We start from the raw sequence: 14,390 nt of genomic DNA, 5'->3' as shown, positions 1-14,390 counted from the left end.
ACATTGTATAATATTTTATCATGTATGTATATTGTTTTTAATTGGGTTGCTGTATTTTTGAAATATATGACATCCGTATCTGTTATGGGCATCTTTTTCTCAGCCACCTCGTTGGGCATTTTGCCTGTTGTGGCGTTGTACTTGTATAAAGTAGTGAACTCCACGAACAATGATAATGATAGTGTTGTAATTACAAGGGATTCTCTGGTTAGGGATCTTGGGAATAGGGGGTTTGTAGGGATTTCCAGGGTTTTAAGCACTGTTGTCTTCCAAGAGGGGAGAGGGTGCAAAAGATAAGTGATGTCTGAAACATTTTTCTTAGGCGAAGCTTCCCTGGGAGGGTTGTCTTGTGGGTAGGAGAGAATATTAGTTAGTCTCTTAGAGACTTACTATTATCCACTTGGGGGGGGGGGGGGCTATAGGTAGCAGCGATTCCAGTAATGCCGGGGTGGGGGATAGGCTTATAGGAATAGGATCCATCACTTCAACTTATGACTCACTTGGGATCACGTTCTTGAAGCTTTCTATAAACACTGACATGTGGTTTCATTAAAATGGGATTCACCTGAATATACGGAGAATCTGGGATGTTAACGATAGACTTGGGTCAGGTTTTTAATTCCCAGACCATGTAAATGTGGGTTAGTTAATGGTAATAATAACAGGCAAGAGTAGTGAATGCACTTCAACAATGTGAAGGATGATCGAGGGTTGCAAAATGAATGCTTTGTGCGGCTGCCCAAGTACAGTATAAAAATGCAATCCAACCAAGAAGGTGCACCTGACTGTGAAAATTACCAGAACAGTGATTGCCAAATCTCTTTTTGCTGCGTTCAAGAGTTTAGAATATGTCGTAGAACTTCTGCCGAATCTTGAGACACTTCAGATGCACCTTAAATAAATGTGGTTGAGAAGCACATATATTTAAAATGTAGTTATCTCTTAAATATCTCATTTCACCACTGATTGATCTCACCGGTACACTAGGGTGTGTGATATATTTCCTCTACACTCGAGTATGATGCAACCACACTAGAATGTAATAAAAATTGTTTCCCTTTGATGGGGTTAGCAGAGTGTGGCATACCTCGAACTGCTTATATTGTTAGCCATTTCATTTTGAAAGAACTGCAGATGTCGTAAAGGACATAAAAGACAAATTTATTTTATTTATTAAAAGTAAAAAACATGATAGTACCAGACTACATGTCACATTAACAATTGAGAAACTAAAATAAGGATAACGAGCGAGGACATTATACACACTGAAGATACATTCTGCTTATATAGGCTGTACACACCATGTGGCATCACACACATGCGACAATAGCGACATAATTTTCATAACATTACATGTGATGCCAACACACAAAATATCTCATCAAAATAATGTTACTCTGGTCATGATTTGCATGAGAACGGGATGGAAAAGATTGGTTGTGGTTGAAACTGTAAAGCGCAAAGCAAACGTAAATATTTTTTTCAATATTATAATAGGATGTTTGAGGCCCAGATGGAGCACAGTAAGCAAGCAAACTTGACCTCAATTGAAACAAGTTTCTACCTTTCTGAGCATAAGCACAAAATAAAAAAACATCCTGTCCTCCATAATCTTCTTAGGGTGGCTGAAAACAAAATTTTCACCCAAGACTCCTTTCCATCGCTCCCTGTGACCTACAAGCTGTAAAATAACCTATGGATGGAGAGAATGTAACGTTCTATAATACAGCCATGAAATGACCATAAAAACATAAATAAAAAAAGGAATTTGTATACGCCATGAGCATACAGTCAACACTCCTCATAACAACTCTCACGGTTCCACGGAAAGCATTTTATTGAAGGATCGTTATATCGGAGGTTTGGAGAGAAAAAAAATAAACTTCTTGAGAGAATTCCGTAAAGTATTTGGATTGAGCAAAAAATTGTTATTCGTTTTGTCATAATCCAAGCAAATGCAATGAAAATATATCTGGCGAGAAAATAGTAAAAGTTGTACATAATTAATTGCATACATGCAATGTGTTCTTACAATTTAATATCCAAGGGGTATTGGGTTCCACTTATTTCAGACAGCCAGGTTAAATGAATGTGAACAAGATAGCGCCGATTTTCAGCACGAAAACATGTCAGCTTGTGGCTATATTTTTACCTTATTTAAATTTAAGTAATTCATTACTACAGCAAAACCTCGATATGTCGTCACCTCGTATTATCGAAAAATTATGACGGCTTAAGTGGAGTGATGACTTAAGCGAAGTGTCATTAGTTTCAATGTGCAGTATTGAGAAAATCATATATAAATTAAAAATATAACATTTATTAAAATATGAATCAAATTCACAATATTAATAAAATTTATAGATCGCAAAAGAAAAAAAGAAATTTTTTACCTTTTTTGAACTCGTATTACTTAACTTACTATGGTAAAATATACTGATACACTTTGATTTATACTAGTAATTTTTAATTTGGACTAATCAGAACAACTGTTAGAATAGTTAGCTTTTCTTCACAACAGAATTATTGCACATTAATTTTACAAATAGGTACATGAAATTTATAATTTTATTGTTTTAATTCATCAGTAGTTCATGATACAACTACAGGGAACACAGGATCAATTTTTGACTTGGGCAGAAAAATAAACATTAGAAGACCTCAACTTTGGAAAGAATGTCTGGTTTTTAAACAAAGATATTTTGTTTAAATTTGAAGCCCTAAATTAGTGAAGGCCCATGCAGAAATCAGGTCTAGCTCGAACAGTCCCTTACGTTTTAAAAACCTTGATCTGCAAATGAACTTCCCAGCGTAACTTTTGTTACTTAAACTGTTCCGTTTTGGTACATAGGTTTTTATGATGATTCTTAAGCATATAGCAATGCTGTTGACAAGCTCTTTTTTTAAAGGAAGCCATAAAAATAATCTGTTCCTCTCTCTAAAACTTTTCCATAGTGACGAGTTAACCGAAATTAGCAACAAGTATAAACGAGGCTTTAATAACATTGTTGTCTATGAAAGCTAGAAGGGCCTATAGAAAAATTATGACTTAACAAGGTTTTACTTTATATGCCTATTGGATGACACGTCCTTATGCTGTGATCAGAACTTTTAATACTTTTCTTCTTAATCAGGATTCTGGTAAACCCAAACTTCTCCTATAATTGGTGGGACATGAAGGGTCAGCAGGGATGCCGGAAGTAAAAAATGACTGGTGCTGCTCGAAGTATGCTTGCTTCGCAAAATAATAATAGTAATAAGTTTCCTCAGATAGAATACAATAATTCACCAGAGACCATACGTCCCGCTTTCAAGTAGAATGTCCTGTAACGCTCCAAGCAGATGTCTGGTCCTGTTGGGATCTGAATTCCCTCTTTGGCAACTGAACAACATTTCAAGAGTCTGCCAGAGTACAATGTATTCTGGGCAACAAGTTGATCAGATATCTAATAGTGGATCTGTTGCATATTATATTAATTTTTTGCATGTATTGTGGGTTCGGATTGGATTCTGTGTACGCAATGTTTGGCGGAGATAGATTGTATTTTCATTGGTAACATGTATACACACATGGATGATGGTAACACCAGGGTTGGCAGGTTTTTGACACATGGCAGTTTTTGACGGTTTAAACCGCAGTTTAAACTGTCACGTCAAAAACCTTTGTCAAAAACTGTCAAAAACCTCAAATATTGCTTTTCGATATAAAAATTCCCAATGAAAATGCACACGTTAATTGCATGTAATGTTTAAAGTGACTATGTTATACAAAGAATAAATATTTAATAAGATTCTAAAATAATTTTCTACTCCCGACAGAATTATTTTGGACAATATATGTTTTTTTTTCTTATAAAATTTGAATAAAGCATAACATGAACATTGAAGGGAAAACTGTGGAATGATTTGACATTCTTTGATTCAAGATGATTCTTGACCTTCCAAAATTTCTTCAACTGCTTATATATATATGCATTGATATAAACTATCTGCTGTACTCTTTTTACAACAGATAAGTGTTTAAAAAAAGTTTATTACATCATGTATGTAATGTTGATTTCTGTTATTATTAAATTACCTAGATAACCACTGATACTTAAAACAATACTCTTATTGCACATAACATTGAAATATATCTAGCGATCAAAATACTAAATTGTAGGACTAAAATGTCATTTAATTTGGCAATGCTAGCTTGTATGTGTCAAACTTGGTTTATTCTTACTTTTGCACTATGATATGCAACATTTACTAGTATTTATAATGCAATGGTTTTCCAATTGAAGCTGTATTCAAACATGCAAAACAAATGCTTTGGGTATCAAGTCTTGTCAGCTCTGCTTGGGTTGAAAATACTCTTTAAAGCTGTGTGAATCTAAGAATCTAATCACCCTGATCTAAGAAATTTTTAGGAAAAATTAAATGAGTTTAGTTAGTGCATTAACAGATGCTGTGTTAGAAATTTTATATGGAATAAAATTTTGGGCAGATCAGAAAATTTAAAATATCAAAATATATATTTTTCCTCAGTAATTATAATTCTGAATATAAAACTCTTTAATCTAAATAAAAGTAAGTATTTTGTTATTTAATATATCTATCAAGTTAACAAAAACTATTTGACATCATTGACAGTAAGATTTTGATAGTTTTAATACCGAGTTAGTTTCTGGGGTCAAAAACCTAACCCTGATGCCTTATCATACATATTTTGAATAAACAGCTCTAATCCACTTAACAAATTGAACACAGGTAATGAGTAGCTTAGATAAATAAACCATAAAATTATATTTTATATGTTCTAGACTCTTATGTTGAAGAATTCAAAATTGCAAATTATAATTAATATTTTGTTTTAATTATTGTAATAAATTAATGTTTAAAAATAAAACATTGTAATATGCCAAAAAGTAAGTTTTTCATCATGTTGTATACCTATTATGTTCAAAACATTATCAAAAGGCATTCATTTAGGTTTTTGATGGTTTTCGACAGTTTTTGACGGTTTAAACCAGTTTTTGACAGTTTAAACCAGTTTTTGATGCTTGTCATGTCAAAAACCAGTTTTTGATGTCAAAAACCCAACCCTGGGTAACACCCATGGTCATATAGCAGCTTAGCAACGGAAAGCGTCCATTCGGCACAAACAAGTGGAATGGGGTTGCTGAAAAGCAGGACGTCATGTGACCTTTCATTGTGTCCACCCCCATGGCCCCCACATAGGGGGGGGGCTAACAGGGCTCTAGCCCTGGGGCCCGGGACGATTATCATCATTTTTTTGCTTTTTCACGCTATAAATTAACTGCAGAAAGGGCCGGTTAAAAGTCTGACCGAGGGGCCCGCAAAAGATCCCAGCCTAGGGGCCCTGCTACAGGATGTGGGGGCCATGTCCACCCCATAAAACCTCTATAGTCGTTCCTCTCCAAAAAAATTTTTAGCTATGACCCTGCCTCTGAGAATGTGCCTTGCATGCTTTATTTCGTACCTCGAATGCTTTATTTCTATCAACGTTGTACTTTGAATGCTTTATTTCTATCAACATTGCACCGTGAATGCTTCATTTCTATCAGCATTGTGCTTAAAAAAAGAACCTTATACAAAGTAATCTTAAACATTTGTCAGATGCGCTTGGTCTATTTTTCTTGGGTGCTTTCAATGAGCAGTATTTAATAGGCAGCCCAGTTGATGCCTTCTTCTTGCATGGGCAAATTGGGCATATACTTAGGGCCTAAAACTTTTCATGGCCAAACATGTGTGCTTATCTTTCTCATATTGTTGAATTATGTTTATGAAATTGAAGCCTGAGACAGAGAGATTGCAGAATAAGCAAATATCATAGCATGTTTTGGAATCTACATTATCAAAATATTTATACTTAGTTATCACATAAAAGTACTTGGTGACAATTCTTTAAAGAATGCCAGGGGGCCCCAAAAATTCATGTTTGCGAGGGCCCAATTTCTGAGGAAACTATCCCCAGGAGGGGGGTGACTTATTTAATTTTTCTGATGGGGAATAGGGATGGGTCAGAGCTTTGCATACTTTTTGTGCAGGGGAGGGGGTTAAAATGGCTAAAAAATTCGGCCTAACTAATACTTGAATTGTACGCTACAAAGCAATAGGGTAAACCCACATGAGTGTCACTACCAAAACTCTGCTATTGTTATAAGCGCCCATGTCTTCAAATACAGTAGTTACATGCCAGGCCAATTCTTGTTAGAACTCACCTGTATAAAAAAGCCCTTAGTTACTCAACTACTTAGCTTAGTTACCCTTAGCCCTTATACATTTATTATTCATTTTGTAAAGGTGAATTCTTCAAACCTGTCTGTCAAACGGATCAGACGCTGGAAATGTGAGAGACACGAAGTAGTGTTTATCAAAATCCCTTGTGTTCTTATCACCAATTCTAAGCCCAGTAGGGAGTAGAAGCCAGTGCTTTCTCAAAGCACTAAATCCAGGGTAAATTAGTTTTTTTTTTCAGTTTCACAATTTTTTTTTTTTATTCTTTTGGAAAAGGAACTTATTTTCTTGGTATAGGGCCCTACACATGCTCAGTTATACCTGCGCAGTTATGCCTGTACAGGCCAACTGTGCAGGCATAACTGAGCGTGTGTAGGGGCCGTCAGTTGACCTGCACAGGCGACCTGAAGGGAATGGTTTTTCGATTCTGTATAACTGTACAGTTATGCCTGCGCAGGTATAACTGAGCGTGTGCATGGGCCATCAGGTATAACTGCGCAGTTATTTTTTCCCGCTTTTTTACTACCGCCCTACTTTCTTCCCTCTTCTATTTTATTGATAATGTAATAGAACAATAATAACTGAATAACTTGTTTTGGAGAGGGATTCCATTTAATTAGAAGAAATTTTTCTAATGGCGTAATTTTCACAATATTTTCTTACAATTTCATATCGAATAAAAAAATCGAAATAAAATTTTAGAAATATTTTGACCATTGTTAAAATTCGCAATTTTGTTTCTGAAATCACTCTTTTCAATAAATTTGCACGAAATTATGCACCGAAACACACAAACTCTATATTCAAATAATGTGCTATGACTATTAATTGTTTATTGATTATTTAGAGAGGAGGTCTCTAACCAGGGTTCTTGGAGATTTTAGGGGCCCCCGTGACATCAGATTATTTTAGTATTCTTTCACATGTACTTCCTTTAGAAATCAAGCAGGTGTTTATACGAGTTAGTTAATGTTTGCAATTTCAAACGCAGGATTCTCACTCCTTTCTTGACCGAAAACCAGCAAGCATCAATAGGACAAAAATCACTGTAATTTATTATTTTCTTTTACATTTCTTTTGCATTTAATGAATCTCATTGAATTTGTTTTTTGGACACATCTTGTCAGATTGCAAAGAATTTCAACTTTCAGCTCAAACATTGAAAGAAAAAAATCCAGATGAAATTTCGCTAGTTAAACGTAAGAAAACAATCGAAAAATTCTTTGAGAGAGATATACGATTGATAATATAATTATATCATTGAGTAATACTATTAATATACATACTATGCTTAATAATAAGTCAATTTCTAATTGAGTTGAATTAATCGTAAGAGGTCGCGTGAAAATGCAGTTTTCTTTCAAGGGAAAACACTACGTAAGTTACCGTAAAAATTTTCAAGTCAAAAAAATTATTTTTTTTAAATCGACGCTATCGCGAGAAAAAAATGCTATCATACGATGCTGAAGGAGCATGTATCCCCTATCTGTATATTCAGAGGAGAAACGATGCTTGTTTTTGAAGATACAGTCAACGCTCGTTATGACAACTTAACGTTATAGCGATCATTCACGTTATAGCGACAAAGACTGGTAGGGTAAGTCCCAAATGTTTTATGTTTTACTTATATAACGACCGTCCCAATCAGGCCCGACCACAACCCCAAGTCTCCCCCTAGCTACGACCTTGCTCCAAATATAACGTTCATTCTCGATGGGATGAAGGGGTCGTTATATCGGGCGTCAATTGTAATACCTAAATTTCTCTTTTATCACCTATACGTATTTTCATAATCACTGTAGATATGGATAGCATTCTTGATAAGCATGAGTAGGCAGTAGTGCCTTTTACTTAAGTCATGAAAATCTGTCATTATGAGAGGTTTTAGTAACATCAAAATACATTATTGTACTTATGGTGTAGATTCAACAAACATCTTCCGTTACAGCAGTCTTCCTCAAAGTGTGCGTCACGGCTTTTGGGGGTCACCCCCCCTGCCCCTCCCCACGCACATCCTGCCGCAGGGCACAGAGGCTATTCTCTTTGCTGAGCCGCCACTATAGTGAATTTTTTAACGTGGGAAAAAAGAATGATTGGAATCATCTCGGGCTCTGAAACCAGAATCCTGATCCCAATCCCATCTTTGTGGGGGTTGGGGGAAATGGCTCGAATAATGACAATATTCATTAGTAAAACCAGCACCCGGGGATGCAGGACCCCAGATGGTGTGGAGATCTGTGACAGTAGGCTTTACCGATCAATTTACAGTTACAATACATCTGGAATGTACAGCGCACATTCAAAGGGAGAAAAAACACTTTAGCTCTGATGAAACAAGTACGAATTTCTGTGTGCAATATTAGTTTTCTTTTTTTTTTTGCCCAAGGCCCATATTTACAACGGCTTCCTTGGTAAAATATTCTGAGTTTTCGAAAACTGATGTTTTCCTGTCGTCTCCCCATCACCCCCTTGTGTCCATTCATAGCCTGAATAGTCCTACTTTGGGAAACACCAATTTCAACACTCCACCAGAGTTTAGTTCAAAGTTCAGTTTAGTTTTCACGACTCGAGGTTTATAATGACGAGTGATCTTCGAAACGGGCAGCGCAAATGTTTGGAAGAATTCATTGAAATGTATAGGAATAAGAAATGCTTGTGGCAGGTGAAAACTAAAGATTACCATAACAAAATTAAGAAAGATGATAGTTATGAGAGATTGGTGTGGAAAATGAGAGAAATAGATCCTCTAGTGAATAGAGACAGTGTTGTTAAAAAAATAAACAGTTTGCGAAGCAATTTCCGAAAGGAATTGAAAAAAAAAAAAGCTTTGAGTATAGGTATCTTGATCCATTCTGAGAAAATTATGCCAATCTTTTGGTGCAAATCTCAATTCCTGTAATAATTTAACGTGCGAATATTGTTGCCTTTTTTTTTAACCAATCTTTGCACCACGTTACCCGTTTTTTTCTTTTTTTTGAGTTAATAACTTTCAGTGCCATAACCAATCCAACTACACCCAAAGCATCATCTGTGGAAATCATAGTATAAAATTCCGAACTTTATAGACTATGAAAAAATCCGAACTGATCAAAAGACCGCGAAGACAGAGATCGAAGAATGATAATATCCCCACAGATTGCCTAGAACCGGTTCCAGAAGCTTCGCCTGCACAGGTATAACTGAACGTATGTAAGCCCCTTATGTGTATGTTTTTCTAGAAATCACAAACATGCAAAAACAGAGAAGAAAAATTACAGAAAGCTAAAACTACAGTAGTTATAGAAATCATTTGAAATTGTATGAAAGTTAATTAAAAATAATGAGCATCACTGTTGTTAATTAACAATAAAAACAGTGATGTTCAAATTCAATATTATTTATATACTTAATTATTAATTTTTCATTGTAAAAATGTCAGAAAACAATAAAATTCTACTGTCCATTCCAGGGCGCTAGTAACTGACACATACAACACAATCAACAAGAGGCAACGTTTATAAAAAAATTTTGATGCCTTGTGAAATGATTATTATAACATCTAAACATATAATGTCGTGAAGCAAAAGAGATATATCGTAAGACTATAAACGTCATGAAACAGAAACTGAAATTTTTTAAATCATCCCAAAAAATTTCAGTAAAAATTAATCTTATTATAATGAAAGAAATGTGTACGCTTTATATAAATATGGAAATTCATCATGATATTGATAATATACTTTTGAATTTTTTTGAACTAAACTGACCAAGTTTGAAAAGAAATATAGAGATCATGGCGCCTATATTCCACGCCCTACGCTGGGACTTTTGGCATGCCTCACCATGGTAAATTGATAGTGAAAAAAATAAATATAAAATTCATATTCCATCCCGCCAGGGCAGGAACCCTGTCACTTCCCTCATGTGAAGGCCATAACAGAGATAGTAGTTGAAATGGGCAAAATAATTTTAGCTACTGATACATCAATGATTTTTTTTGGTACAATACAGAAAATTTTCAAAAATTTACATTTTGTTATCGTGGGGCCGTACAAAAATTTAACTTTTTTTTCAATTTACACATAGATTGTAACGAAGTGATTGGTAACAAAATTTCACAAAGAGTTGATCCTTATTAGCTGTATCAAGCTGTATCTTCACCAGTCTAAGATTCTTTGGGACAGAGGAATTATGACAAGTAACATTTCACGTAGTGTCAAATAAACTGAGAGAGCTAGGAATATGTCCTGATGAATCTGACTGCCATACCAGCATAATACTTGTCGTTTCTTGTAATACGATTAATAATATCCTATGTGCTTCTCCAAATATTTTATTTATTATAGGAAGCAATCATACCTGACACAAGTAAACTTAATCACTTTAATTTTTAATTTAAATAGTCTTATACTTTTGGGTTATACTGTTCATACCAATTTGAAATTATTTCACCACATATAAAAACTTGGCATCAGAACAAAAGAAAAATTGGCCAAGTGATTTTACCCTGTCTATTTTCTGTCTTTCCAAAAAACTTCGCCAACACTGCAAAAACGAAATATAACCTCCATTCTGCATGTTTTGTGTATTATTTTTACGAATAAATACAAATACAACGCCACAACAGGCAAAACGCCCAACGCTGAGAAAAAGATGCCCATAAAAATATGGATGTCATATATTTCAAAAATACAGCAACCCAATTAAAAATGCAAATAACAAAAATTATAAACAATATATACACAAGATAAAATATTATACAATGCCCATAAAGTATTTATGGTTGTCTTACTCTAAGAATGGATAGCTTCTCGATTTACCCCAACATGTTTATCGTATTTCTTTTTAAACGTGTCAATTGTGTTACAATTTACTACCTCTGGGGGTAAGCTATTCAATTTATTAACAACCCTATTCGAGAAAAATTCCCTGCAACACCATAACCTTGCATTGTCCCTCACCAATCGATACTGGTGTCCCCTTGTAAAAGCAGTCGATTGGCAGTGTACTAAAAGTTCATGGTTCATCCTATCCATCCCATTGAAAATTTTGAACACTTCGATCATATCTCCTCGACACCTGCGTTCATCCAATGTAAACATATTCAAAAAATGAAGTTTCTCTTCATAACTCAAGCCCCGTGTGCCAATAAAGGCACGCGTAGCTCTTCTCTGCACCCCTTCAACCAAGTCTATGTTCCTCTGTAGGTATGGTCTCCAAAACCTTATAGCATACTCCAGTCCAAGATGAACTAAGCCTCGAAAAAGCGGAAGAATGACTTTAGGAGAATACGAAGAGACCTTTTTGAAAATGAAACCAAATATTCTATTTGCTTTTTTGACCACCGCTGAACAATGTTCAGGAAACCTAAGCCGCTCGTGAGAGTGGCCCATGAGAATTCCCAAATTGGTGACCCTAGTTGCATCTGGGATAGTGACACCATTCAACTCGTAAGAGAACAGTGGGTTGTTCGAACCAAAATGAGCGACCATGCACTTATCAACGCTAAACGTCATGCACCATTCATTTGCCCATGCTACAATCCTGTTTAGATTGGTCTGGAGTGACTCCCTATCGCTTTGATTCCCGATTACCCCCATTAGCTTCACATCATCTGCGAATTTGCTAGTAATCCCATCGATACCCTGATCGAGTTTATCGATAAAAAGTGAAAAAAGTATGGGACCAATGACACTACCTTGAGGAACTTCACTTGTGACGCCTGTCCAACCAGAGAATTCCCTGTTCAACATAACTCGTTGCGACCTATCAAAATAAGCTTTCTTTACTTCCTTTTATGGAATACAGTAACTTTATTACTGTAATCAATGCATACTCAAGGAACATTTTTATACTCTACCATTTATATAAAATCCCATTGATTGTTGTCCTTTCGGTCCCCACCTCTGACAAGAGCTTTCTCCTTCTTCCCCTGTTGTTCACAAAAGCCTCCAAAATATACCCTCTATTTGGGCAGTTTATGGACCTTTGCATGCACTGCCCTCTAGGGCAGTAAATAGTTAATAACCTGTAATATTTAAGAATTAATCATGTAAATATGCTTGGATTTAAGCATGTGTGAATTTATATTTAGCCATCTGTTTTTCTACTACGAAAGAAGTGTAATGATTGAATATTTGTACCGTTGTAGGCCTGATGGTCTGTGTGGCAAGGCTTTTCAAGGGGGAGATTGGCTCTCATTTATTTGGCTTGAAATTGGGAACCTCAGAAAACCGATTTAGGTATCACAGCACTTATAATGTTTGCACAAAAGATTGCATCTTCAACATGGGCGGAGATATGGGGGGGGGGGGGGTTTGACAGATCTAATGCATATATGTATAGATGAATCGACAACATCATACGGTGAAGTCGACAGATCTAATGCATATATGTATAGATGAATCGACAACATCATCATCATACGGTGAAATCGACAGATCTAATGCATATATGTATAGATGAATCGACAACATCATCATCTTGCCCCCCCCCCAGCAATAATGACCGTGCCCCTCCAGACTTCCAAGTCTATCTCCGCCTATGATCTTCATGTAAAATATAAAATTTTGAAGACTGTTGGAGTGCAATATCGGTGAAGCAAGACAGGAAGATAAAGACGGTTTATATGTCTTTTTTGTAAAATAAAGGCTCTCTTTAACCTTTTTACTCTTACGTTGATGCTCTTGAGATTTGCGCTAGTGTTACAGCCTTTACATAACCTGTATTTGTATTCCTACCTAACCCTTGTGTTCCTGCTTCTATGTTTGCCTCCTATGGAAAAAAAGAAAGAAAAGGAAGTTAAGATGCTATGCATTGTTGTATAGGATGCTTGCTTTCAAGAAAACATAAACTTCAAGAAATCTGGTAATTATAATGTAACAACAAAAAGGATCATGTTCTGCAACTACAGTATTTGAATTTGCAGAAAAAATTATTAAATGACAAACATTAAAGTAAATTTTCCTAACCTAGAAAAAAAATCCGCATTAAGCGATCTGTCATCAAAAAATGCAAAAATAAAAAAAATTGATCTTTTTTTGTTAGATTAATTGAATTCAGCAGTCTCAAAATCTTCACAAGCGCAAATTTAGCTCAGCTGAGTTACGAAAACAGTACGGCTATGACTTCTTGTTTGAGCTAGATATATCTTCCATGTTGTGGGGACTGTCCCGGGAAATACGGGACGTATGGTCATCATGCTTATACAGTGTATTGGAGATTTTTCTAATGACATACGCTCAAGCTTTGGTTTACGAACATCCTGGTTTGTGAATAATTCGGCGGTTTACGAACAACTAAAATGATTCGGTTTACGAACACGCAAAATTCTAAATCCCGAAGAAAGCATATTTCAGAGAAGTTTGAGATTTTTAAAAAAATTTTTCAACAAGACTTTGGTTGTTAGGAATTATATATTGGTTGAGGAATGTTTGGGGCGCGGTAGCCCGGCAACACCACACTAAATATATTTAGTGTGGTGTTGAGCCCGGTCGATAACATACTTGCCTATGTTTAGAGGTGTCGTGAGTTCGATACACGGTTCGTCCTTGTCAGAAAACTTTCTTGACACAGGGGTACAACAAAAAACGGCGACTTGACCGCAGAAAAAAATTGCTACCGCAGGGAAGTTCCCCATCGAGGGGAAAGCGCACCAAACTCTCGACAAGTCTAAAAAGAAAACAAACCTGCCGTTCGGAATCGGCAAGAAATTGTAGATCCCGGTCTATAATTAGCCCTCGCGTGTAGAAAATGACCGTAGTGCGACAAAAATGAGGAATGTTTTGCATTATATCTGACATATATAACTATATCAGCCAATAACTTCTGGAAAAAACATTGTTATTTTATCCTACTTTCCATAATTCTTATTTACAAAGTTGGGAGCGAGTATCTTAAAGAGACCCATCAATTTGGCTTGGAGTCATAGGCGAAGATAGACTTGGAAGTCTGGGCGGGACAGGGCTGCAACTAGGGGGGGAGCAGGCGGGTCTTGTGCTCGGGCGTTAAACCAGAGGGGACGCAAATTTTATCCTCAAACCTCTACTTCAACATTACAAGGGGGCGTCAAAATACACACTTGCCCCGGGTGACCAAGCATCTACTTGCGGCCCTGCTGGGGGACACGATGATGATGATGATGTCAATTCATATATACATGTATACAT

At 35.9% G+C, this 14,390-nt stretch overlaps 1 protein-coding gene across 6 annotated transcripts in view; it reads right to left on the bottom strand.

Annotated features, from left to right (window-relative positions):
* Ide (Insulin degrading metalloproteinase) overlaps positions 1–13,838 on the bottom strand; it is a 442,696-nt gene extending 428,858 nt beyond the window's left edge. The window contains exons 1-2 of one of the 6 annotated variants that reach the window (XM_089232551.1): positions 13,732–13,838; positions 12,885–12,996 (exon numbers count right to left, since the gene is read on the bottom strand). The gene's annotated coding sequence lies outside the window, so the exon portion shown is untranslated. Of the gene's footprint in view, positions 1–12,884; positions 12,997–13,193; positions 13,348–13,731 lie in introns of those variants that run through there. The other 5 variants (XM_089232550.1, XM_089232552.1, XM_089232548.1 and 2 more) reach the window with 5 other exon arrangements.
* Positions 13,839–14,390: the final 552 nt, after the last annotated feature.

Source organism: Pholcus phalangioides, unplaced genomic scaffold, assembly GCF_987345545.1.
Source record: "Pholcus phalangioides strain wild (caught in Gottingen) unplaced genomic scaffold, Ppha-v1.0 ptg000007l_1, whole genome shotgun sequence".
Lineage (NCBI taxonomy): Eukaryota > Metazoa > Arthropoda > Arachnida > Araneae > Pholcidae > Pholcus > Pholcus phalangioides.
Note: the sequence above shows the minus strand (reverse complement) of the source record. Positions and strands in the feature narration are given on the sequence as shown.